This window comes from Schistocerca piceifrons, unplaced genomic scaffold, assembly GCF_021461385.2.
Source record: "Schistocerca piceifrons isolate TAMUIC-IGC-003096 unplaced genomic scaffold, iqSchPice1.1 HiC_scaffold_573, whole genome shotgun sequence".
Lineage (NCBI taxonomy): Eukaryota > Metazoa > Arthropoda > Insecta > Orthoptera > Acrididae > Schistocerca > Schistocerca piceifrons.
Window position 1 is genome coordinate 74,459 of NW_025728814.1, and position 20,866 is coordinate 95,324.

Below are 20,866 nucleotides of genomic sequence, written 5' to 3' on the forward strand. Positions count from 1 at the left end.
GAAAACAGCACAGCAAGCCGTGAGCGTCTCTTTCTTAAATTGTCGTAGCAGCACAGTGCGTGGTGCAACGACAGGATTCACAAGCGCAGTTTGGTGTCACGATTGCTGGCGTCCGTCTCCACGAAATGTGTCCAGAGCACGACGTTCTATAAAGTGGAAACGCTAACTTTTGCCGTTGTCGTCAAGTAGATTGTGTATAGCCTGCTGTGTTCGCTGGAGGAGCCCTGGCGTCGTTATCCGGTGTGGTCTAGTGGCTAGGATACCTGGCTCTCACCCAGGAGGCCCGGGTTCGATTCCCGGTACCGGAAAAGCGCATTTTGTTGCTCCTCTTATGCGACTTGTCCCGACTTAGCTCGGCTGACGCTTGCAGAAAACTACGTTAAGTACGATTCGTGGTGACAAGTGACGGCGAGAGCGATGCGACATCTATCCACCTCTTATCGAGGCACCTACCTGTGGTCAACAGAGCTGGAGGACTGCAAGACATTGCCACGGGGGTTGAATGCAGCTAACCACACTGCTTAGTGTCCTAACAGCGCAGACACGTTCGTTTGCCAGTACACATGTAATGGAGACCGCGTCTGACACAGCTGTGGGGAGACACAGTGGTGTGTGGGCTGAGCTTTGCTGTGCATCGCCACTTGCAGTCGCGAGAACTGCTCTCGGCGGTGCTTCCGTGGCCGTGATCGTCTAGTGGTTAGGACATTGCGTTGTGGCCGCAATAACCCAGGTTCGAATCCTGGTCACGGCAAATTTTAAAGTTTTGCCTTGCTGTCGCTGCAGTGACGATTGTGACTCAGTGTTTGAAATCACGGTGCCCTCTTCATTTTTCACTCATGTTCCGCAGGCTGCAGGTGGCACTACCAGTTCATTATCAACACGCAATGCCGCCGCACCAGAGCGCGGGCAGCTGCCTGTGTAGTTAATCTCTATTCAAAAAGGGCAGTTGTTTGAGGTGCAATGGATGAGCAGCCAGTCGCAGCAGAACAGGAAGCTGTGTCGTGCACTGTTTCTACAAAAGCGAAGAACACTGACGCAGGTAGCGTGGCCGAGCGGTCTAAGGCGCTGGTTTAAGGCACCAGTCTCTTCGGAGGCGTGGGTTCGAATCCCACCGCTGCCAATTTTTACTTCTCGTTTTTGTTCCATTGCGGTGTGGTCTCGTGGGTAAGAAGGCAGCTCCTGTGACCGCCGTGGCGCGTAGGTAGCGTGGCCGAGCGGTCTAAGGCGCTGGTTTCAGGCACCAGTCTCTTCGGAGGCGTGGGTTCGAATCCCACCGCTGCCAGTGTTTTCTGTCTCGGAAGCCGTAGCACTGATTACCCGCGACGAAAACAGCACAGCAAGCCGTGAGCGTCTCTTTCTTAAATTGTCGTAGCAGCACAGTGCGTGGTGCAACGACAGGATTCACAAGCGCAGTTTGGTGTCACGATTGCTGGCGTCCGTCTCCACGAAATGTGTCCAGAGCACGACGTTCTATAAAGTGGAAACGCTAACTTTTGCCGTTGTCGTCAAGTAGATTGTGTATAGCCTGCTGTGTTCGCTGGAGGAGCCCTGGCGTCGTTATCCGGTGTGGTCTAGTGGCTAGGATACCTGGCTCTCACCCAGGAGGCCCGGGTTCGATTCCCGGTACCGGAAAAGCGCATTTTGTTGCTCCTCTTATGCGACTTGTCCCGACTTAGCTCGGCTGACGCTTGCAGAAAACTACGTTAAGTACGATTCGTGGTGACAAGTGACGGCGAGAGCGATGCGACATCTATCCACCTCTTATCGAGGCACCTACCTGTGGTCAACAGAGCTGGAGGACTGCAAGACATTGCCACGGGGGTTGAATGCAGCTAACCACACTGCTTAGTGTCCTAACAGCGCAGACACGTTCGTTTGCCAGTACACATGTAATGGAGACCGCGTCTGACACAGCTGTGGGGAGACACAGTGGTGTGTGGGCTGAGCTTTGCTGTGCATCGCCACTTGCAGTCGCGAGAACTGCTCTCGGCGGTGCTTCCGTGGCCGTGATCGTCTAGTGGTTAGGACATTGCGTTGTGGCCGCAATAACCCAGGTTCGAATCCTGGTCACGGCAAATTTTAAAGTTTTGCCTTGCTGTCGCTGCAGTGACGATTGTGACTCAGTGTTTGAAATCACGGTGCCCTCTTCATTTTTCACTCATGTTCCGCAGGCTGCAGGTGGCACTACCAGTTCATTATCAACACGCAATGCCGCCGCACCAGAGCGCGGGCAGCTGCCTGTGTAGTTAATCTCTATTCAAAAAGGGCAGTTGTTTGAGGTGCAATGGATGAGCAGCCAGTCGCAGCAGAACAGGAAGCTGTGTCGTGCACTGTTTCTACAAAAGCGAAGAACACTGACGCAGGTAGCGTGGCCGAGCGGTCTAAGGCGCTGGTTTAAGGCACCAGTCTCTTCGGAGGCGTGGGTTCGAATCCCACCGCTGCCAATTTTTACTTCTCGTTTTTGTTCCATTGCGGTGTGGTCTCGTGGGTAAGAAGGCAGCTCCTGTGACCGCCGTGGCGCGTAGGTAGCGTGGCCGAGCGGTCTAAGGCGCTGGTTTCAGGCACCAGTCTCTTCGGAGGCGTGGGTTCGAATCCCACCGCTGCCAGTGTTTTCTGTCTCGGAAGCCGTAGCACTGATTACCCGCGACGAAAACAGCACAGCAAGCCGTGAGCGTCTCTTTCTTAAATTGTCGTAGCAGCACAGTGCGTGGTGCAACGACAGGATTCACAAGCGCAGTTTGGTGTCACGATTGCTGGCGTCCGTCTCCACGAAATGTGTCCAGAGCACGACGTTCTATAAAGTGGAAACGCTAACTTTTGCCGTTGTCGTCAAGTAGATTGTGTATAGCCTGCTGTGTTCGCTGGAGGAGCCCTGGCGTCGTTATCCGGTGTGGTCTAGTGGCTAGGATACCTGGCTCTCACCCAGGAGGCCCGGGTTCGATTCCCGGTACCGGAAAAGCGCATTTTGTTGCTCCTCTTATGCGACTTGTCCCGACTTAGCTCGGCTGACGCTTGCAGAAAACTACGTTAAGTACGATTCGTGGTGACAAGTGACGGCGAGAGCGATGCGACATCTATCCACCTCTTATCGAGGCACCTACCTGTGGTCAACAGAGCTGGAGGACTGCAAGACATTGCCACGGGGGTTGAATGCAGCTAACCACACTGCTTAGTGTCCTAACAGCGCAGACACGTTCGTTTGCCAGTACACATGTAATGGAGACCGCGTCTGACACAGCTGTGGGGAGACACAGTGGTGTGTGGGCTGAGCTTTGCTGTGCATCGCCACTTGCAGTCGCGAGAACTGCTCTCGGCGGTGCTTCCGTGGCCGTGATCGTCTAGTGGTTAGGACATTGCGTTGTGGCCGCAATAACCCAGGTTCGAATCCTGGTCACGGCAAATTTTAAAGTTTTGCCTTGCTGTCGCTGCAGTGACGATTGTGACTCAGTGTTTGAAATCACGGTGCCCTCTTCATTTTTCACTCATGTTCCGCAGGCTGCAGGTGGCACTACCAGTTCATTATCAACACGCAATGCCGCCGCACCAGAGCGCGGGCAGCTGCCTGTGTAGTTAATCTCTATTCAAAAAGGGCAGTTGTTTGAGGTGCAATGGATGAGCAGCCAGTCGCAGCAGAACAGGAAGCTGTGTCGTGCACTGTTTCTACAAAAGCGAAGAACACTGACGCAGGTAGCGTGGCCGAGCGGTCTAAGGCGCTGGTTTAAGGCACCAGTCTCTTCGGAGGCGTGGGTTCGAATCCCACCGCTGCCAATTTTTACTTCTCGTTTTTGTTCCATTGCGGTGTGGTCTCGTGGGTAAGAAGGCAGCTCCTGTGACCGCCGTGGCGCGTAGGTAGCGTGGCCGAGCGGTCTAAGGCGCTGGTTTCAGGCACCAGTCTCTTCGGAGGCGTGGGTTCGAATCCCACCGCTGCCAGTGTTTTCTGTCTCGGAAGCCGTAGCACTGATTACCCGCGACGAAAACAGCACAGCAAGCCGTGAGCGTCTCTTTCTTAAATTGTCGTAGCAGCACAGTGCGTGGTGCAACGACAGGATTCACAAGCGCAGTTTGGTGTCACGATTGCTGGCGTCCGTCTCCACGAAATGTGTCCAGAGCACGACGTTCTATAAAGTGGAAACGCTAACTTTTGCCGTTGTCGTCAAGTAGATTGTGTATAGCCTGCTGTGTTCGCTGGAGGAGCCCTGGCGTCGTTATCCGGTGTGGTCTAGTGGCTAGGATACCTGGCTCTCACCCAGGAGGCCCGGGTTCGATTCCCGGTACCGGAAAAGCGCATTTTGTTGCTCCTCTTATGCGACTTGTCCCGACTTAGCTCGGCTGACGCTTGCAGAAAACTACGTTAAGTACGATTCGTGGTGACAAGTGACGGCGAGAGCGATGCGACATCTATCCACCTCTTATCGAGGCACCTACCTGTGGTCAACAGAGCTGGAGGACTGCAAGACATTGCCACGGGGGTTGAATGCAGCTAACCACACTGCTTAGTGTCCTAACAGCGCAGACACGTTCGTTTGCCAGTACACATGTAATGGAGACCGCGTCTGACACAGCTGTGGGGAGACACAGTGGTGTGTGGGCTGAGCTTTGCTGTGCATCGCCACTTGCAGTCGCGAGAACTGCTCTCGGCGGTGCTTCCGTGGCCGTGATCGTCTAGTGGTTAGGACATTGCGTTGTGGCCGCAATAACCCAGGTTCGAATCCTGGTCACGGCAAATTTTAAAGTTTTGCCTTGCTGTCGCTGCAGTGACGATTGTGACTCAGTGTTTGAAATCACGGTGCCCTCTTCATTTTTCACTCATGTTCCGCAGGCTGCAGGTGGCACTACCAGTTCATTATCAACACGCAATGCCGCCGCACCAGAGCGCGGGCAGCTGCCTGTGTAGTTAATCTCTATTCAAAAAGGGCAGTTGTTTGAGGTGCAATGGATGAGCAGCCAGTCGCAGCAGAACAGGAAGCTGTGTCGTGCACTGTTTCTACAAAAGCGAAGAACACTGACGCAGGTAGCGTGGCCGAGCGGTCTAAGGCGCTGGTTTAAGGCACCAGTCTCTTCGGAGGCGTGGGTTCGAATCCCACCGCTGCCAATTTTTACTTCTCGTTTTTGTTCCATTGCGGTGTGGTCTCGTGGGTAAGAAGGCAGCTCCTGTGACCGCCGTGGCGCGTAGGTAGCGTGGCCGAGCGGTCTAAGGCGCTGGTTTCAGGCACCAGTCTCTTCGGAGGCGTGGGTTCGAATCCCACCGCTGCCAGTGTTTTCTGTCTCGGAAGCCGTAGCACTGATTACCCGCGACGAAAACAGCACAGCAAGCCGTGAGCGTCTCTTTCTTAAATTGTCGTAGCAGCACAGTGCGTGGTGCAACGACAGGATTCACAAGCGCAGTTTGGTGTCACGATTGCTGGCGTCCGTCTCCACGAAATGTGTCCAGAGCACGACGTTCTATAAAGTGGAAACGCTAACTTTTGCCGTTGTCGTCAAGTAGATTGTGTATAGCCTGCTGTGTTCGCTGGAGGAGCCCTGGCGTCGTTATCCGGTGTGGTCTAGTGGCTAGGATACCTGGCTCTCACCCAGGAGGCCCGGGTTCGATTCCCGGTACCGGAAAAGCGGATTTTGTTGCTCCTCTTATGCGACTTGTCCCGACTTAGCTCGGCTGACGCTTGCAGAAAACTACGTTAAGTACGATTCGTGGTGACAAGTGACGGCGAGAGCGATGCGACATCTATCCACCTCTTATCGAGGCACCTACCTGTGGTCAACAGAGCTGGAGGACTGCAAGACATTGCCACGGGGGTTGAATGCAGCTAACCACACTGCTTAGTGTCCTAACAGCGCAGACACGTTCGTTTGCCAGTACACATGTAATGGAGACCGCGTCTGACACAGCTGTGGGGAGACACAGTGGTGTGTGGGCTGAGCTTTGCTGTGCATCGCCACTTGCAGTCGCGAGAACTGCTCTCGGCGGTGCTTCCGTGGCCGTGATCGTCTAGTGGTTAGGACATTGCGTTGTGGCCGCAATAACCCAGGTTCGAATCCTGGTCACGGCAAATTTTAAAGTTTTGCCTTGCTGTCGCTGCAGTGACGATTGTGACTCAGTGTTTGAAATCACGGTGCCCTCTTCATTTTTCACTCATGTTCCGCAGGCTGCAGGTGGCACTACCAGTTCATTATCAACACGCAATGCCGCCGCACCAGAGCGCGGGCAGCTGCCTGTGTAGTTAATCTCTATTCAAAAAGGGCAGTTGTTTGAGGTGCAATGGATGAGCAGCCAGTCGCAGCAGAACAGGAAGCTGTGTCGTGCACTGTTTCTACAAAAGCGAAGAACACTGACGCAGGTAGCGTGGCCGAGCGGTCTAAGGCGCTGGTTTAAGGCACCAGTCTCTTCGGAGGCGTGGGTTCGAATCCCACCGCTGCCAATTTTTACTTCTCGTTTTTGTTCCATTGCGGTGTGGTCTCGTGGGTAAGAAGGCAGCTCCTGTGACCGCCGTGGCGCGTAGGTAGCGTGGCCGAGCGGTCTAAGGCGCTGGTTTCAGGCACCAGTCTCTTCGGAGGCGTGGGTTCGAATCCCACCGCTGCCAGTGTTTTCTGTCTCGGAAGCCGTAGCACTGATTACCCGCGACGAAAACAGCACAGCAAGCCGTGAGCGTCTCTTTCTTAAATTGTCGTAGCAGCACAGTGCGTGGTGCAACGACAGGATTCACAAGCGCAGTTTGGTGTCACGATTGCTGGCGTCCGTCTCCACGAAATGTGTCCAGAGCACGACGTTCTATAAAGTGGAAACGCTAACTTTTGCCGTTGTCGTCAAGTAGATTGTGTATAGCCTGCTGTGTTCGCTGGAGGAGCCCTGGCGTCGTTATCCGGTGTGGTCTAGTGGCTAGGATACCTGGCTCTCACCCAGGAGGCCCGGGTTCGATTCCCGGTACCGGAAAAGCGCATTTTGTTGCTCCTCTTATGCGACTTGTCCCGACTTAGCTCGGCTGACGCTTGCAGAAAACTACGTTAAGTACGATTCGTGGTGACAAGTGACGGCGAGAGCGATGCGACATCTATCCACCTCTTATCGAGGCACCTACCTGTGGTCAACAGAGCTGGAGGACTGCAAGACATTGCCACGGGGGTTGAATGCAGCTAACCACACTGCTTAGTGTCCTAACAGCGCAGACACGTTCGTTTGCCAGTACACATGTAATGGAGACCGCGTCTGACACAGCTGTGGGGAGACACAGTGGTGTGTGGGCTGAGCTTTGCTGTGCATCGCCACTTGCAGTCGCGAGAACTGCTCTCGGCGGTGCTTCCGTGGCCGTGATCGTCTAGTGGTTAGGACATTGCGTTGTGGCCGCAATAACCCAGGTTCGAATCCTGGTCACGGCAAATTTTAAAGTTTTGCCTTGCTGTCGCTGCAGTGACGATTGTGACTCAGTGTTTGAAATCACGGTGCCCTCTTCATTTTTCACTCATGTTCCGCAGGCTGCAGGTGGCACTACCAGTTCATTATCAACACGCAATGCCGCCGCACCAGAGCGCGGGCAGCTGCCTGTGTAGTTAATCTCTATTCAAAAAGGGCAGTTGTTTGAGGTGCAATGGATGAGCAGCCAGTCGCAGCAGAACAGGAAGCTGTGTCGTGCACTGTTTCTACAAAAGCGAAGAACACTGACGCAGGTAGCGTGGCCGAGCGGTCTAAGGCGCTGGTTTAAGGCACCAGTCTCTTCGGAGGCGTGGGTTCGAATCCCACCGCTGCCAATTTTTACTTCTCGTTTTTGTTCCATTGCGGTGTGGTCTCGTGGGTAAGAAGGCAGCTCCTGTGACCGCCGTGGCGCGTAGGTAGCGTGGCCGAGCGGTCTAAGGCGCTGGTTTCAGGCACCAGTCTCTTCGGAGGCGTGGGTTCGAATCCCACCGCTGCCAGTGTTTTCTGTCTCGGAAGCCGTAGCACTGATTACCCGCGACGAAAACAGCACAGCAAGCCGTGAGCGTCTCTTTCTTAAATTGTCGTAGCAGCACAGTGCGTGGTGCAACGACAGGATTCACAAGCGCAGTTTGGTGTCACGATTGCTGGCGTCCGTCTCCACGAAATGTGTCCAGAGCACGACGTTCTATAAAGTGGAAACGCTAACTTTTGCCGTTGTCGTCAAGTAGATTGTGTATAGCCTGCTGTGTTCGCTGGAGGAGCCCTGGCGTCGTTATCCGGTGTGGTCTAGTGGCTAGGATACCTGGCTCTCACCCAGGAGGCCCGGGTTCGATTCCCGGTACCGGAAAAGCGCATTTTGTTGCTCCTCTTATGCGACTTGTCCCGACTTAGCTCGGCTGACGCTTGCAGAAAACTACGTTAAGTACGATTCGTGGTGACAAGTGACGGCGAGAGCGATGCGACATCTATCCACCTCTTATCGAGGCACCTACCTGTGGTCAACAGAGCTGGAGGACTGCAAGACATTGCCACGGGGGTTGAATGCAGCTAACCACACTGCTTAGTGTCCTAACAGCGCAGACACGTTCGTTTGCCAGTACACATGTAATGGAGACCGCGTCTGACACAGCTGTGGGGAGACACAGTGGTGTGTGGGCTGAGCTTTGCTGTGCATCGCCACTTGCAGTCGCGAGAACTGCTCTCGGCGGTGCTTCCGTGGCCGTGATCGTCTAGTGGTTAGGACATTGCGTTGTGGCCGCAATAACCCAGGTTCGAATCCTGGTCACGGCAAATTTTAAAGTTTTGCCTTGCTGTCGCTGCAGTGACGATTGTGACTCAGTGTTTGAAATCACGGTGCCCTCTTCATTTTTCACTCATGTTCCGCAGGCTGCAGGTGGCACTACCAGTTCATTATCAACACGCAATGCCGCCGCACCAGAGCGCGGGCAGCTGCCTGTGTAGTTAATCTCTATTCAAAAAGGGCAGTTGTTTGAGGTGCAATGGATGAGCAGCCAGTCGCAGCAGAACAGGAAGCTGTGTCGTGCACTGTTTCTACAAAAGCGAAGAACACTGACGCAGGTAGCGTGGCCGAGCGGTCTAAGGCGCTGGTTTAAGGCACCAGTCTCTTCGGAGGCGTGGGTTCGAATCCCACCGCTGCCAATTTTTACTTCTCGTTTTTGTTCCATTGCGGTGTGGTCTCGTGGGTAAGAAGGCAGCTCCTGTGACCGCCGTGGCGCGTAGGTAGCGTGGCCGAGCGGTCTAAGGCGCTGGTTTCAGGCACCAGTCTCTTCGGAGGCGTGGGTTCGAATCCCACCGCTGCCAGTGTTTTCTGTCTCGGAAGCCGTAGCACTGATTACCCGCGACGAAAACAGCACAGCAAGCCGTGAGCGTCTCTTTCTTAAATTGTCGTAGCAGCACAGTGCGTGGTGCAACGACAGGATTCACAAGCGCAGTTTGGTGTCACGATTGCTGGCGTCCGTCTCCACGAAATGTGTCCAGAGCACGACGTTCTATAAAGTGGAAACGCTAATTTTTGCCGTTGTCGTCAAGTAGATTGTGTATAGCCTGCTGTGTTCGCTGGTGGAGCCCTGGCGTCGTTATCTGGTGTGGTCTAGTGGCTAGGATACCTGGCTCTCACCCAGTTGGCCCGGGTTCGATTCCCGGTACCGGAAAAGCGCATTTTGTTGCTCCTCTTATGCGACTTGTCCCGACTTAGCTCGGCTGACGCTCCGCTGACGCTTGCAGAAAACTACGTTAGGTACGATTCGTGGTGACAAGTGACGGCGAGAGCGATGCGACATCTATCCACCTCTTATCGAGGCACCTACCTGTGGTCAACAGAGCTGGAGGACTGCAAGACATTGCCACGGGGGTTGAATGCAGCTAACCACACTGCTTAGTGTCCTAACAGCGCAGACACGTTCGTTTGCCAGTACACATGTAATGGAGACCGCGTCTGACACAGCTGTGGGGAGACACAGTGGTGTGTGGGCTGAGCTTTGCTGTGCATCGCCACTTGCAGTCGCGAGAACTGCTCTCGGCGGTGCTTCCGTGGCCGTGATCGTCTAGTGGTTAGGACATTGCGTTGTGGCCGCAATAACCCAGGTTCGAATCCTGGTCACGGCAAATTTTAAAGTTTTGCCTTGCTGTCGCTGCAGTGACGATTGTGACTCAGTGTTTGAAATCACGGTGCCCTCTTCATTTTTCACTCATGTTCCGCAGGCTGCAGGTGGCACTACCAGTTCATTATCAACACGCAATGCCGCCGCACCAGAGCGCGGGCAGCTGCCTGTGTAGTTAATCTCTATTCAAAAAGGGCAGTTGTTTGAGGTGCAATGGATGAGCAGCCAGTCGCAGCAGAACAGGAAGCTGTGTCGTGCACTGTTTCTACAAAAGCGAAGAACACTGACGCAGGTAGCGTGGCCGAGCGGTCTAAGGCGCTGGTTTAAGGCACCAGTCTCTTCGGAGGCGTGGGTTCGAATCCCACCGCTGCCAATTTTTACTTCTCGTTTTTGTTCCATTGCGGTGTGGTCTCGTGGGTAAGAAGGCAGCTCCTGTGACCGCCGTGGCGCGTAGGTAGCGTGGCCGAGCGGTCTAAGGCGCTGGTTTCAGGCACCAGTCTCTTCGGAGGCGTGGGTTCGAATCCCACCGCTGCCAGTGTTTTCTGTCTCGGAAGCCGTAGCACTGATTACCCGCGACGAAAACAGCACAGCAAGCCGTGAGCGTCTCTTTCTTAAATTGTCGTAGCAGCACAGTGCGTGGTGCAACGACAGGATTCACAAGCGCAGTTTGGTGTCACGATTGCTGGCGTCCGTCTCCACGAAATGTGTCCAGAGCACGACGTTCTATAAAGTGGAAACGCTAATTTTTGCCGTTGTCGTCAAGTAGATTGTGTATAGCCTGCTGTGTTCGCTGGAGGAGCCCTGGCGTCGTTATCTGGTGTGGTCTAGTGGCTAGGATACCTGGCTCTCACCCAGTTGGCCCGGGTTCGATTCCCGGTACCGGAAAAGCGCATTTTGTTGCTCCTCTTATGCGACTTGTCCCGACTTAGCTCGGCTGACGCTCCGCTGACGCTTGCAGAAAACTACGTTAGGTACGATTCGTGGTGACAAGTGACGGCGAGAGCGATGCGACATCTATCCACCTCTTATCGAGGCACCTACCTGTGGTCAACAGAGCTGGAGGACTGCAAGACATTGCCACGGGGGTTGAATGCAGCTAACCACACTGCTTAGTGTCCTAACAGCGCAGACACGTTCGTTTGCCAGTACACATGTAATGGAGACCGCGTCTGACACAGCTGTGGGGAGACACAGTGGTGTGTGGGCTGAGCTTTGCTGTGCATCGCCACTTGCAGTCGCGAGAACTGCTCTCTGCGGTGCTTCCGTGGCCGTGATCGTCTAGTGGTTAGGACATTGCGTTGTGGCCGCAATAACCCAGGTTCGAATCCTGGTCACGGCAAATTTTAAAGTTTTGCCTTGCTGTCGCTGCAGTGACGATTGTGACTCAGTGTTTGAAATCACGGTGCCCTCTTCATTTTTCACTCATGTTCCGCAGGCTGCAGGTGGCACTACCAGTTCATTATCAACACGCAATGCCGCCGCACCAGAGCGCGGGCAGCTGCCTGTGTAGTTAATCTCTATTCAAAAAGGGCAGTTGTTTGAGGTGCAATGGATGAGCAGCCAGTCGCAGCAGAACAGGAAGCTGTGTCGTGCACTGTTTCTACAAAAGCGAAGAACACTGACGCAGGTAGCGTGGCCGAGCGGTCTAAGGCGCTGGTTTAAGGCACCAGTCTCTTCGGAGGCGTGGGTTCGAATCCCACCGCTGCCAATTTTTACTTCTCGTTTTTGTTCCATTGCGGTGTGGTCTCGTGGGTAAGAAGGCAGCTCCTGTGACCGCCGTGGCGCGTAGGTAGCGTGGCCGAGCGGTCTAAGGCGCTGGTTTCAGGCACCAGTCTCTTCGGAGGCGTGGGTTCGAATCCCACCGCTGCCAGTGTTTTCTGTCTCGGAAGCCGTAGCACTGATTACCCGCGACGAAAACAGCGCAGCAAGCCGTGAGCGTCTCTTTCTTAAATTGTCGTAGCAGCACAGTGCGTGGTGCAACGACAGGATTCACAAGCGCAGTTTGGTGTCACGATTGCTGGCGTTCGTCTCCACGAAATGTGTCCAGAGCACGACGTTCTATAAAGTGGAAACGCTAATTTTTGCCGTTGTCGTCAAGTAGATTGTGTATAGCCTGCTGTGTTCGCTGGAGGAGCCCTGGCGTCGTTATCTGGTGTGGTCTAGTGGCTAGGATACCTGGCTCTCACCCAGTTGGCCCGGGTTCGATTCCCGGTACCGGAAAAGCGCATTTAGTTGCTCCTCTTATGCGACTTGTCCCGACTTAGCTCGGCTGACGCTCCGCTGACGCTTGCAGAAAACTACGTTAGGTACGATTCGTGGTGACAAGTGACGGCGAGAGCGATGCGACATCTATCCACCTCTTATCGAGGCACCTACCTGTGGTCAACAGAGCTGGAGGACTGCAAGACATTGCCACGGGGGTTGAATGCAGCTAACCACACTGCTTAGTGTCCTAACAGCGCAGACACGTTCGTTTGCCAGTACACATGTAATGGAGACCGCGTCTGACACAGCTGTGGGGAGACACAGTGGTGTGTGGGCTGAGCTTTGCTGTGCATCGCCACTTGCAGTCGCGAGAACTGCTCTCGGCGGTGCTTCCGTGGCCGTGATCGTCTAGTGGTTAGGACATTGCGTTGTGGCCGCAATAACCCAGGTTCGAATCCTGGTCACGGCAAATTTTAAAGTTTTGCCTTGCTGTCGCTGCAGTGACGATTGTGACTCAGTGTTTGAAATCACGGTGCCCTCTTCATTTTTCACTCATGTTCCGCAGGCTGCAGGTGGCACTACCAGTTCATTATCAACACGCAATGCCGCCGCACCAGAGCGCGGGCAGCTGCCTGTGTAGTTAATCTCTATTCAAAAAGGGCAGTTGTTTGAGGTGCAATGGATGAGCAGCCAGTCGCAGCAGAACAGGAAGCTGTGTCGTGCACTGTTTCTACAAAAGCGAAGAACACTGACGCAGGTAGCGTGGCCGAGCGGTCTAAGGCGCTGGTTTAAGGCACCAGTCTCTTCGGAGGCGTGGGTTCGAATCCCACCGCTGCCAATTTTTACTTCTCGTTTTTGTTCCATTGCGGTGTGGTCTCGTGGGTAAGAAGGCAGCTCCTGTGACCGCCGTGGCGCGTAGGTAGCGTGGCCGAGCGGTCTAAGGCGCTGGTTTCAGGCACCAGTCTCTTCGGAGGCGTGGGTTCGAATCCCACCGCTGCCAGTGTTTTCTGTCTCGGAAGCCGTAGCACTGATTACCCGCGACGAAAACAGCGCAGCAAGCCGTGAGCGTCTCTTTCTTAAATTGTCGTAGCAGCACAGTGCGTGGTGCAACGACAGGATTCACAAGCGCAGTTTGGTGTCACGATTGCTGGCGTTCGTCTCCACGAAATGTGTCCAGAGCACGACGTTCTATAAAGTGGAAACGCTAATTTTTGCCGTTGTCGTCAAGTAGATTGTGTATAGCCTGCTGTGTTCGCTGGAGGAGCCCTGGCGTCGTTATCTGGTGTGGTCTAGTGGCTAGGATACCTGGCTCTCACCCAGTTGGCCCGGGTTCGATTCCCGGTACCGGAAAAGCGCATTTAGTTGCTCCTCTTATGCGACTTGTCCCGACTTAGCTCGGCTGACGCTCCGCTGACGCTTGCAGAAAACTACGTTAGGTACGATTCGTGGTGACAAGTGACGGCGAGAGCGATGCGACATCTATCCACCTCTTATCGAGGCACCTACCTGTGGTCAACAGAGCTGGAGGACTGCAAGACATTGCCACGGGGGTTGAATGCAGCTAACCACACTGCTTAGTGTCCTAACAGCGCAGACACGTTCGTTTGCCAGTACACATGTAATGGAGACCGCGTCTGACACAGCTGTGGGGAGACACAGTGGTGTGTGGGCTGAGCTTTGCTGTGCATCGCCACTTGCAGTCGCGAGAACTGCTCTCGGCGGTGCTTCCGTGGCCGTGATCGTCTAGTGGTTAGGACATTGCGTTGTGGCCGCAATAACCCAGGTTCGAATCCTGGTCACGGCAAATTTTAAAGTTTTGCCTTGCTGTCGCTGCAGTGACGATTGTGACTCAGTGTTTGAAATCACGGTGCCCTCTTCATTTTTCACTCATGTTCCGCAGGCTGCAGGTGGCACTACCAGTTCATTATCAACACGCAATGCCGCCGCACCAGAGCGCGGGCAGCTGCCTGTGTAGTTAATCTCTATTCAAAAAGGGCAGTTGTTTGAGGTGCAATGGATGAGCAGCCAGTCGCAGCAGAACAGGAAGCTGTGTCGTGCACTGTTTCTACAAAAGCGAAGAACACTGACGCAGGTAGCGTGGCCGAGCGGTCTAAGGCGCAGATTTTAAATGAGATTGTCAGGGGGATGGATGTGCCTGCCGATTTTAAAGTAGGGAAAATTGTTTTAATCCCGAAGTCCTCTGGTCGTTTATCTGCTGCCAATCTTCGTCCGCTCACATTGCTGAATTTTGACTATAAGACAGCTGCTAGAGCGCTCAATAGCCGGTTGTCTTCTCTGCTTCGGGGTGTGATTGGTGCACATCAATGTTGTTTTCATGATAGATCTATTCTGACACCAGTAGCCGAATATCGGGATGTTGTCTCGGTTGCGGCGGTTACAAACGTACATTGTGCCTTTGCCTTCCTTGATTTTTATAAGGCTTTTGATCACGTCAGTCATGTGTTTTTAGATCGTGTTTTAGGTACAATAGGTTTTAACGCTTCATCACGTGGTGTTCTTGGCAATTTGTATAGGGGAATAACAGCTCTGGTGTCAGTCAATGGGCAGCTGACGCCGCCCATTGCTATCCGTCGCGGAGTGCCTCAGGGTAGTCCGCTCTCTATGTCTTTATTCGTATTGTCCCTGGAACCGCTGCTTCGGACTATTGCTCTCAAGCTTCAGGGTATGTCCCTCTCTGGTGGGAAGCTCTCTGTTAAGGCATATGCGGATGATGTCGTTGTTCTCCTCCGTCAACGTGATGATATCCCGTTGTTGAAAGGGGCGGTTGATGCATACTGTCGTGTCTCTGGAGCGCGTCTCAATCAGGGTAAATGTAAGTTCCTTGATATTCGAGGATTTCGCGATGCTGACGTCCCTTGGGCCACTTTTGTCGATCGCCATACGTCCTTGGGGATTATCATTGATCGGTGTCCTCTAAAAATGGCGGCTCTCAATTGGAAATCTGTCACCGAGAAGATACAGGGGGCTCTGATGGTCCATGAGCAGCGCTCTGCTACCATTTTGCAAAAAGTCAGAATTTTAGACACCTACGTTCTATGTAAAGCTTATTATGTTGCTCAGCTGTTCCCACTTCCCATGATGGTGGCGAAAAGGTTGCGCCAATTGTCTAGCAGGTTTATATGGAAGGGCCATCTATTCAAGTTACGTTACGAGGTAATGACGAAACCGCGTCTCTCCGGAGGCTTGGGCCTCTCTGACATTACTCGCAAGGCGTCTGCTTTGTACGTCCGCCGAACGACTCTAATTGTTACGCAAGAAGTGACTTCAATTACATCCAGGCTTTTTACTGTTGTGCGTCCGGCGAGCCTTGCTCCACCTGTCGATGTCGGACGCCTAAATTTTAAGTTGAAACACATTCGGGAATTTTACATTGCGGTGAGTTACCTCGGTGACGTCTTCTTGCGGCGACCGGTGCCAACGACCAAGGGCTTGATTGCCCGCTGGGAGGGGCTGGCCGGTCCCAATCCAATAGAACTGGCGTCTCCATCTGTGTCCTGGAGGAACGTCTGCAAGAACGTTAGTCTGCCGATCCACTCTATGGCCGTGGCGTCCACGTGGTATAGGGTAATAAATAATTTGGTTCCCACCAATGTACGACTGCACCGTATTGGTCTTTCTGACACGGACACCTGTACTCGGTGTGGTCTCCTGGATACCCTTGAACATCGATTCACCTGCTGTGGGCACCTTGCTAATTGGCGTTGGCTCAGGAAACAACTTGCTTTTGTCACTAAGTCTGCTGAAGCCGCTTATACTATTGACATCATCGTCCGGCAAGATTCTTCCTTTTTTCCGCGGACGAAGCTCCATACCGTCATGTGGTTGATTGGCCATTTCGTACATTTTGTCAACAGTTGTCATGAAGAGGATGGACACCTAGCGTTTCGGCAGTACATGCTTACTGCTTACTGGCAGCGCTTGCGATTGCCAGGCCTCCGAGATGATTTTGCCAATATGCTTAGCCTGACATTTGAGAGAGAGGGTGTTGGCTAAGGTCACCTGTGTGAGCCATTTTCTTTTATACTGTTTCTGGATTTGCCGCCTTTATGTATGTTTCTTCTCTACGCCAGGACTGAAGTTTTCGTGTTTTAATCTTTATTTCAGTCAGCAGTCTACATTATATAGTCATGTTTTAGGATTTTAATTTCAGTACTGTAAAAAAAAAAAAAAAAAAAAAAGGCGCTGGTTTAAGGCACCAGTCTCTTCGGAGGCGTGGGTTCGAATCCCACCGCTGCCAATTTTTACTTCTCGTTTTTGTTCCATTGCGGTGTGGTCTCGTGGGTAAGAAGGCAGCTCCTGTGACCGCCGTGGCGCGTAGGTAGCGTGGCCGAGCGGTCTAAGGCGCTGGTTTCAGGCACCAGTCTCTTCGGAGGCGTGGGTTCGAATCCCACCGCTGCCAGTGTTTTCTGTCTCGGAAGCCGTAGCACTGATTACCCGCGACGAAAACAGCGCAGCAAGCCGTGAGCGTCTCTTTCTTAAATTGTCGTAGCAGCACAGTGCGTGGTGCAACGACAGGATTCACAAGCGCAGTTTGGTGTCACGATTGCTGGCGTTCGTCTCCACGAAATGTGTCCAGAGCACGACGTTCTATAAAGTGGAAACGCTAATTTTTGCCGTTGTCGTCAAGTAGATTGTGTATAGCCTGCTGTGTTCGCTGGAGGAGCCCTGGCGTCGTTATCTGGTGTGGTCTAGTGGCTAGGATACCTGGCTCTCACCCAGTTGGCCCGGGTTCGATTCCCGGTACCGGAAAAGCGCATTTAGTTGCTCCTCTTATGCGACTTGTCCCGACTTAGCTCGGCTGACGCTCCGCTGACGCTTGCAGAAAACTACGTTAGGTACGATTCGTGGTGACAAGTGACGGCGAGAGCGATGCGACATCTATCCACCTCTTATCGAGGCACCTACCTGTGGTCAACAGAGCTGGAGGACTGCAAGACATTGCCACGGGGGTTGAATGCAGCTAACCACACTGCTTAGTGTCCTAACAGCGCAGACACGTTCGTTTGCCAGTACACATGTAATGGAGACCGCGTCTGACACAGCTGTGGGGAGACACAGTGGTGTGTGGGCTGAGCTTTGCTGTGCATCGCCACTTGCAGTCGCGAGAACTGCTCTCGGCGGTGCTTCCGTGGCCGTGATCGTCTAGTGGTTAGGACATTGCGTTGTGGCCGCAATAACCCAGGTTCGAATCCTGGTCACGGCAAATTTTAAAGTTTTGCCTTGCTGTCGCTGCAGTGACGATTGTGACTCAGTGTTTGAAATCACGGTGCCCTCTTCATTTTTCACTCATGTTCCGCAGGCTGCAGGTGGCACTACCAGTTCATTATCAACACGCAATGCCGCCGCACCAGAGCGCGGGCAGCTGCCTGTGTAGTTAATCTCTATTCAAAAAGGGCAGTTGTTTGAGGTGCAATGGATGAGCAGCCAGTCGCAGCAGAACAGGAAGCTGTGTCGTGCACTGTTTCTACAAAAGCGAAGAACACTGACGCAGGTAGCGTGGCCGAGCGGTCTAAGGCGCTGGTTTAAGGCACCAGTCTCTTCGGAGGCGTGGGTTCGAATCCCACCGCTGCCAATTTTTACTTCTCGTTTTTGTTCCATTGCGGTGTGGTCTCGTGGGTAAGAAGGCAGCTCCTGTGACCGCCGTGGCGCGTAGGTAGCGTGGCCGAGCGGTCTAAGGCGCTGGTTTCAGGCACCAGTCTCTTCGGAGGCGTGGGTTCGAATCCCACCGCTGCCAGTGTTTTCTGTCTCGGAAGCCGTAGCACTGATTACCCGCGACGAAAACAGCGCAGCAAGCCGTGAGCGTCTCTTTCTTAAATTGTCGTAGCAGCACAGTGCGTGGTGCAACGACAGGATTCACAAGCGCAGTTTGGTGTCACGATTGCTGGCGTTCGTCTCCACGAAATGTGTCCAGAGCACGACGTTCTATAAAGTGGAAACGCTAATTTTTGCCGTTGTCGTCAAGTAGATTGTGTATAGCCTGCTGTGTTCGCTGGAGGAGCCCTGGCGTCGTTATCTGGTGTGGTCTAGTGGCTAGGATACCTGGCTCTCACCCAGTTGGCCCGGGTTCGATTCCCGGTACCGGAAAAGCGCATTTAGTTGCTCCTCTTATGCGACTTGTCCCGACTTAGCTCGGCTGACGCTCCGCTGACGCTTGCAGAAAACTACGTTAGGTACGATTCGTGGTGACAAGTGACGGCGAGAGCGATGCGACATCTATCCACCTCTTATCGAGGCACCTACCTGTGGTCAACAGAGCTGGAGGACTGCAAGACATTGCCACGGGGGTTGAATGCAGCTAACCACACTGCTTAGTGTCCTAACAGCGCAGACACGTTCGTTTGCCAGTACACATGTAATGGAGACCGCGTCTGACACAGCTGTGGGGAGACACAGTGGTGTGTGGGCTGAGCTTTGCTGTGCATCGCCACTTGCAGTCGCGAGAACTGCCCTCGGCGGTGCTTCCGTGGCCGTGATCGTCTAGTGGTTAGGACATTGCGTTGTGGCCGCAATAACCCAGGTTCGAATCCTGGTCACGGCAAATTTTAAAGTTTTGCCTTGCTGTCGCTGCAGTGACGATTGTGACTCAGTGTTTGAAATCACGGTGCCCTCTTCATTTTTCACTCATGTTCCGCAGGCTGCAGGTGGCACTACCAGTTCATTATCAACACGCAATGCCGCCGCACCAGAGCGCGGGCAGCTGCCTGTGTAGTTAATCTCTATTCAAAAAGGGCAGTTGTTTGAGGTGCAATGGATGAGCAGCCAGTCGCAGCAGAACAGGAAGCTGTGTCGTGCACTGTTTCTACAAAAGCGAAGAACACTGACGCAGGTAGCGTGGCCGAGCGGTCTAAGGCGCTGGTTTAAGGCACCAGTCTCTTCGGAGGCGTGGGTTCGAATCCCACCGCTGCCAGTGTTTTCTGTCTCGGAAGCCGTAGCACTGATTACCCGCGACGAAAACAGCGCAGCAAGCCGTGAGCGTCTCTTTCTTAAATTGTCGTAGCAGCACAGTGCGATTTTTATTTATTTGTCTATTAGACTAAAACTAAAAAGAAAAAAAAAAAAAAATAAAAAAAAAAAAAAAAAAAAAAAAATAACAAAAAAAAAAAAAAAAAAAAAAAAAAAAAAAAGCTGCCAATTTTTACTTCTCGTTTTTGTTCCATTGCGGTGTGGTCTCGTGGGTAAGAAGGCAGCTCCTGTGACCGCCGTGGCGCGTAGGTAGCGTGGCCGAGCGGTCTAAGGCGCCGGTTTCAGGCACCAGTCTCTTCGGAGGCGTGGGTTCGAATCCCACCGCTGCCAGTGTTTTCTGTCTCGGAAGCCGTAGCACTGATTACCCGCGACGAAAACAGCGCAGCAAGCCGTGAGCGTCTCTTTCTTAAATTGTCGTAGCAGCACAGTGCGTGGTGCAACGACAGGATTCACAAGCGCAGTTTGGTGTCACGATTGCTGGCGTTCGTCTCCACGAAATGTGTCCAGAGCACGACGTTCTATAAAGTGGAAACGCTAATTTTTGCCGTTGTCGTCAAGTAGATTGTGTATAGCCTGCTGTGTTCGCTGGAGGAGCCCTGGCGTCGTTATCTGGTGTGGTCTAGTGGCTAGGATACCTGGCTCTCACCCAGTTGGCCCGGGTTCGATTCCCGGTACCGGAAAAGCGCATTTAGTTGCTCCTCTTATGCGACTTGTCCCGACTTAGCTCGGCTGACGCTCCGCTGACGCTTGCAGAAAACTACGTTAGGTACGATTCGTGGTGACAAGTGACGGCGAGAGCGATGCGACATCTATCCACCTCTTATCGAGGCACCTACCTGTGGTCAACAGAGCTGGAGGACTGCAAGACATTGCCACGGGGGTTGAATGCAGCTAACCACACTGCTTAGTGTCCTAACAGCGCAGACACGTTCGTTTGCCAGTACACATGTAATGGAGACCGCGTCTGACACAGCTGTGGGGAGACACAGTGGTGTGTGGGCTGAGCTTTGCTGTGCATCGCCACTTGCAGTCGCGAGAACTGCTCTCGGCGGTGCTTCCGTGGCCGTGATCGTCTAGTGGTTAGGACATTGCGTTGTGGCCGCAATAACCCAGGTTCGAATCCTGGTCACGGCAAATTTTAAAGTTTTGCCTTGCTGTCGCTGCAGTGACGATTGTGACTCAGTGTTTGAAATCACGGTGCCCTCTTCATTTTTCACTCATGTTCCGCAGGCTGCAGGTGGCACTACCAGTTCATTATCAACACGCAATGCCGCCGCACCAGAGCGCGGGCAGCTGCCTGTGTAGTTAATCTCTATTCAAAAAGGGCAGTTGTTTGAGGTGCAATGGATGAGCAGCCAGTCGCAGCAGAACAGGAAGCTGTGTCGTGCACTGTTTCTACAAAAGCGAAGAACACTGACGCAGGTAGCGTGGCCGAGCGGTCTAAGGCGCTGGTTTAAGGCACCAGTCTCTTCGGAGGCGTGGGTTCGAATCCCACCGCTGCCAATTTTTACTTCTCGTTTTTGTTCCATTGCGGTGTGGTCTCGTGGGTAAGAAGGCAGCTCCTGTGACCGCCGTGGCGCGTAGGTAGCGTGGCCGAGCGGTCTAAGGCGCTGGTTTCAGGCACCAGTCTCTTCGGAGTCGTGGGCCCGAA

General features: G+C 53.4%; 54 non-coding genes across 54 annotated transcripts; all 54 read left to right on the forward strand.

Moving 5' to 3' along the window:
• The first annotated feature begins 236 nt into the window (after positions 1 to 236).
• On the forward strand, positions 237 to 308 carry Trnae-cuc. The gene has a single exon. It is a non-coding gene; the product is annotated as a tRNA-Glu (tRNA).
• Positions 309 to 679: 371 nt separating this feature from the next.
• Positions 680 to 751, forward strand: Trnah-gug. The gene has a single exon. It is a non-coding gene; the product is annotated as a tRNA-His (tRNA).
• A 287-nt stretch (positions 752 to 1,038) lies between these two features.
• On the forward strand, positions 1,039 to 1,120 carry Trnal-aag. The gene has a single exon. It is a non-coding gene; the product is annotated as a tRNA-Leu (tRNA).
• An 80-nt stretch (positions 1,121 to 1,200) lies between these two features.
• Trnal-cag lies at positions 1,201 to 1,282 on the forward strand. The gene has a single exon. It is a non-coding gene; the product is annotated as a tRNA-Leu (tRNA).
• A 278-nt stretch (positions 1,283 to 1,560) lies between these two features.
• Trnae-cuc lies at positions 1,561 to 1,632 on the forward strand. Its single transcript has one exon. It is a non-coding gene; the product is annotated as a tRNA-Glu (tRNA).
• Positions 1,633 to 2,003: 371 nt separating this feature from the next.
• On the forward strand, positions 2,004 to 2,075 carry Trnah-gug. The gene has a single exon. It is a non-coding gene; the product is annotated as a tRNA-His (tRNA).
• A 287-nt stretch (positions 2,076 to 2,362) lies between these two features.
• On the forward strand, positions 2,363 to 2,444 carry Trnal-aag. The gene has a single exon. It is a non-coding gene; the product is annotated as a tRNA-Leu (tRNA).
• Positions 2,445 to 2,524: 80 nt separating this feature from the next.
• On the forward strand, positions 2,525 to 2,606 carry Trnal-cag. The gene has a single exon. It is a non-coding gene; the product is annotated as a tRNA-Leu (tRNA).
• Positions 2,607 to 2,884: 278 nt separating this feature from the next.
• Trnae-cuc lies at positions 2,885 to 2,956 on the forward strand. Its single transcript has one exon. It is a non-coding gene; the product is annotated as a tRNA-Glu (tRNA).
• A 371-nt stretch (positions 2,957 to 3,327) lies between these two features.
• Trnah-gug lies at positions 3,328 to 3,399 on the forward strand. The gene has a single exon. It is a non-coding gene; the product is annotated as a tRNA-His (tRNA).
• A 287-nt stretch (positions 3,400 to 3,686) lies between these two features.
• Trnal-aag lies at positions 3,687 to 3,768 on the forward strand. The gene has a single exon. It is a non-coding gene; the product is annotated as a tRNA-Leu (tRNA).
• Positions 3,769 to 3,848: 80 nt separating this feature from the next.
• Positions 3,849 to 3,930, forward strand: Trnal-cag. The gene has a single exon. It is a non-coding gene; the product is annotated as a tRNA-Leu (tRNA).
• Positions 3,931 to 4,208: 278 nt separating this feature from the next.
• On the forward strand, positions 4,209 to 4,280 carry Trnae-cuc. Its single transcript has one exon. It is a non-coding gene; the product is annotated as a tRNA-Glu (tRNA).
• A 371-nt stretch (positions 4,281 to 4,651) lies between these two features.
• Positions 4,652 to 4,723, forward strand: Trnah-gug. The gene has a single exon. It is a non-coding gene; the product is annotated as a tRNA-His (tRNA).
• A 287-nt stretch (positions 4,724 to 5,010) lies between these two features.
• On the forward strand, positions 5,011 to 5,092 carry Trnal-aag. Its single transcript has one exon. It is a non-coding gene; the product is annotated as a tRNA-Leu (tRNA).
• An 80-nt stretch (positions 5,093 to 5,172) lies between these two features.
• Positions 5,173 to 5,254, forward strand: Trnal-cag. The gene has a single exon. It is a non-coding gene; the product is annotated as a tRNA-Leu (tRNA).
• Positions 5,255 to 5,532: 278 nt separating this feature from the next.
• Positions 5,533 to 5,604, forward strand: Trnae-cuc. Its single transcript has one exon. It is a non-coding gene; the product is annotated as a tRNA-Glu (tRNA).
• A 371-nt stretch (positions 5,605 to 5,975) lies between these two features.
• On the forward strand, positions 5,976 to 6,047 carry Trnah-gug. The gene has a single exon. It is a non-coding gene; the product is annotated as a tRNA-His (tRNA).
• Positions 6,048 to 6,334: 287 nt separating this feature from the next.
• On the forward strand, positions 6,335 to 6,416 carry Trnal-aag. The gene has a single exon. It is a non-coding gene; the product is annotated as a tRNA-Leu (tRNA).
• Positions 6,417 to 6,496: 80 nt separating this feature from the next.
• Trnal-cag lies at positions 6,497 to 6,578 on the forward strand. Its single transcript has one exon. It is a non-coding gene; the product is annotated as a tRNA-Leu (tRNA).
• A 278-nt stretch (positions 6,579 to 6,856) lies between these two features.
• On the forward strand, positions 6,857 to 6,928 carry Trnae-cuc. Its single transcript has one exon. It is a non-coding gene; the product is annotated as a tRNA-Glu (tRNA).
• A 371-nt stretch (positions 6,929 to 7,299) lies between these two features.
• Trnah-gug lies at positions 7,300 to 7,371 on the forward strand. Its single transcript has one exon. It is a non-coding gene; the product is annotated as a tRNA-His (tRNA).
• Positions 7,372 to 7,658: 287 nt separating this feature from the next.
• Trnal-aag lies at positions 7,659 to 7,740 on the forward strand. Its single transcript has one exon. It is a non-coding gene; the product is annotated as a tRNA-Leu (tRNA).
• Positions 7,741 to 7,820: 80 nt separating this feature from the next.
• On the forward strand, positions 7,821 to 7,902 carry Trnal-cag. The gene has a single exon. It is a non-coding gene; the product is annotated as a tRNA-Leu (tRNA).
• A 278-nt stretch (positions 7,903 to 8,180) lies between these two features.
• Trnae-cuc lies at positions 8,181 to 8,252 on the forward strand. The gene has a single exon. It is a non-coding gene; the product is annotated as a tRNA-Glu (tRNA).
• Positions 8,253 to 8,623: 371 nt separating this feature from the next.
• On the forward strand, positions 8,624 to 8,695 carry Trnah-gug. Its single transcript has one exon. It is a non-coding gene; the product is annotated as a tRNA-His (tRNA).
• Positions 8,696 to 8,982: 287 nt separating this feature from the next.
• On the forward strand, positions 8,983 to 9,064 carry Trnal-aag. The gene has a single exon. It is a non-coding gene; the product is annotated as a tRNA-Leu (tRNA).
• Positions 9,065 to 9,144: 80 nt separating this feature from the next.
• Positions 9,145 to 9,226, forward strand: Trnal-cag. The gene has a single exon. It is a non-coding gene; the product is annotated as a tRNA-Leu (tRNA).
• A 278-nt stretch (positions 9,227 to 9,504) lies between these two features.
• Trnae-cuc lies at positions 9,505 to 9,576 on the forward strand. The gene has a single exon. It is a non-coding gene; the product is annotated as a tRNA-Glu (tRNA).
• Positions 9,577 to 9,958: 382 nt separating this feature from the next.
• Trnah-gug lies at positions 9,959 to 10,030 on the forward strand. The gene has a single exon. It is a non-coding gene; the product is annotated as a tRNA-His (tRNA).
• A 287-nt stretch (positions 10,031 to 10,317) lies between these two features.
• Positions 10,318 to 10,399, forward strand: Trnal-aag. Its single transcript has one exon. It is a non-coding gene; the product is annotated as a tRNA-Leu (tRNA).
• An 80-nt stretch (positions 10,400 to 10,479) lies between these two features.
• On the forward strand, positions 10,480 to 10,561 carry Trnal-cag. Its single transcript has one exon. It is a non-coding gene; the product is annotated as a tRNA-Leu (tRNA).
• Positions 10,562 to 10,839: 278 nt separating this feature from the next.
• Trnae-cuc lies at positions 10,840 to 10,911 on the forward strand. The gene has a single exon. It is a non-coding gene; the product is annotated as a tRNA-Glu (tRNA).
• Positions 10,912 to 11,293: 382 nt separating this feature from the next.
• On the forward strand, positions 11,294 to 11,365 carry Trnah-gug. The gene has a single exon. It is a non-coding gene; the product is annotated as a tRNA-His (tRNA).
• A 287-nt stretch (positions 11,366 to 11,652) lies between these two features.
• Positions 11,653 to 11,734, forward strand: Trnal-aag. The gene has a single exon. It is a non-coding gene; the product is annotated as a tRNA-Leu (tRNA).
• An 80-nt stretch (positions 11,735 to 11,814) lies between these two features.
• On the forward strand, positions 11,815 to 11,896 carry Trnal-cag. The gene has a single exon. It is a non-coding gene; the product is annotated as a tRNA-Leu (tRNA).
• Positions 11,897 to 12,174: 278 nt separating this feature from the next.
• Positions 12,175 to 12,246, forward strand: Trnae-cuc. Its single transcript has one exon. It is a non-coding gene; the product is annotated as a tRNA-Glu (tRNA).
• A 382-nt stretch (positions 12,247 to 12,628) lies between these two features.
• Positions 12,629 to 12,700, forward strand: Trnah-gug. The gene has a single exon. It is a non-coding gene; the product is annotated as a tRNA-His (tRNA).
• Positions 12,701 to 12,987: 287 nt separating this feature from the next.
• Trnal-aag lies at positions 12,988 to 13,069 on the forward strand. Its single transcript has one exon. It is a non-coding gene; the product is annotated as a tRNA-Leu (tRNA).
• An 80-nt stretch (positions 13,070 to 13,149) lies between these two features.
• Positions 13,150 to 13,231, forward strand: Trnal-cag. The gene has a single exon. It is a non-coding gene; the product is annotated as a tRNA-Leu (tRNA).
• Positions 13,232 to 13,509: 278 nt separating this feature from the next.
• Positions 13,510 to 13,581, forward strand: Trnae-cuc. The gene has a single exon. It is a non-coding gene; the product is annotated as a tRNA-Glu (tRNA).
• A 382-nt stretch (positions 13,582 to 13,963) lies between these two features.
• Trnah-gug lies at positions 13,964 to 14,035 on the forward strand. The gene has a single exon. It is a non-coding gene; the product is annotated as a tRNA-His (tRNA).
• A 2,534-nt stretch (positions 14,036 to 16,569) lies between these two features.
• Positions 16,570 to 16,651, forward strand: Trnal-cag. Its single transcript has one exon. It is a non-coding gene; the product is annotated as a tRNA-Leu (tRNA).
• A 278-nt stretch (positions 16,652 to 16,929) lies between these two features.
• Trnae-cuc lies at positions 16,930 to 17,001 on the forward strand. The gene has a single exon. It is a non-coding gene; the product is annotated as a tRNA-Glu (tRNA).
• A 382-nt stretch (positions 17,002 to 17,383) lies between these two features.
• Trnah-gug lies at positions 17,384 to 17,455 on the forward strand. The gene has a single exon. It is a non-coding gene; the product is annotated as a tRNA-His (tRNA).
• Positions 17,456 to 17,742: 287 nt separating this feature from the next.
• Trnal-aag lies at positions 17,743 to 17,824 on the forward strand. Its single transcript has one exon. It is a non-coding gene; the product is annotated as a tRNA-Leu (tRNA).
• Positions 17,825 to 17,904: 80 nt separating this feature from the next.
• Trnal-cag lies at positions 17,905 to 17,986 on the forward strand. The gene has a single exon. It is a non-coding gene; the product is annotated as a tRNA-Leu (tRNA).
• Positions 17,987 to 18,264: 278 nt separating this feature from the next.
• Positions 18,265 to 18,336, forward strand: Trnae-cuc. The gene has a single exon. It is a non-coding gene; the product is annotated as a tRNA-Glu (tRNA).
• Positions 18,337 to 18,718: 382 nt separating this feature from the next.
• Trnah-gug lies at positions 18,719 to 18,790 on the forward strand. Its single transcript has one exon. It is a non-coding gene; the product is annotated as a tRNA-His (tRNA).
• Positions 18,791 to 19,077: 287 nt separating this feature from the next.
• On the forward strand, positions 19,078 to 19,159 carry Trnal-aag. Its single transcript has one exon. It is a non-coding gene; the product is annotated as a tRNA-Leu (tRNA).
• A 304-nt stretch (positions 19,160 to 19,463) lies between these two features.
• Trnal-cag lies at positions 19,464 to 19,545 on the forward strand. The gene has a single exon. It is a non-coding gene; the product is annotated as a tRNA-Leu (tRNA).
• Positions 19,546 to 19,823: 278 nt separating this feature from the next.
• On the forward strand, positions 19,824 to 19,895 carry Trnae-cuc. Its single transcript has one exon. It is a non-coding gene; the product is annotated as a tRNA-Glu (tRNA).
• A 382-nt stretch (positions 19,896 to 20,277) lies between these two features.
• On the forward strand, positions 20,278 to 20,349 carry Trnah-gug. Its single transcript has one exon. It is a non-coding gene; the product is annotated as a tRNA-His (tRNA).
• Positions 20,350 to 20,636: 287 nt separating this feature from the next.
• Positions 20,637 to 20,718, forward strand: Trnal-aag. The gene has a single exon. It is a non-coding gene; the product is annotated as a tRNA-Leu (tRNA).
• The last annotated feature ends 148 nt before the right edge of the window (positions 20,719 to 20,866 follow it).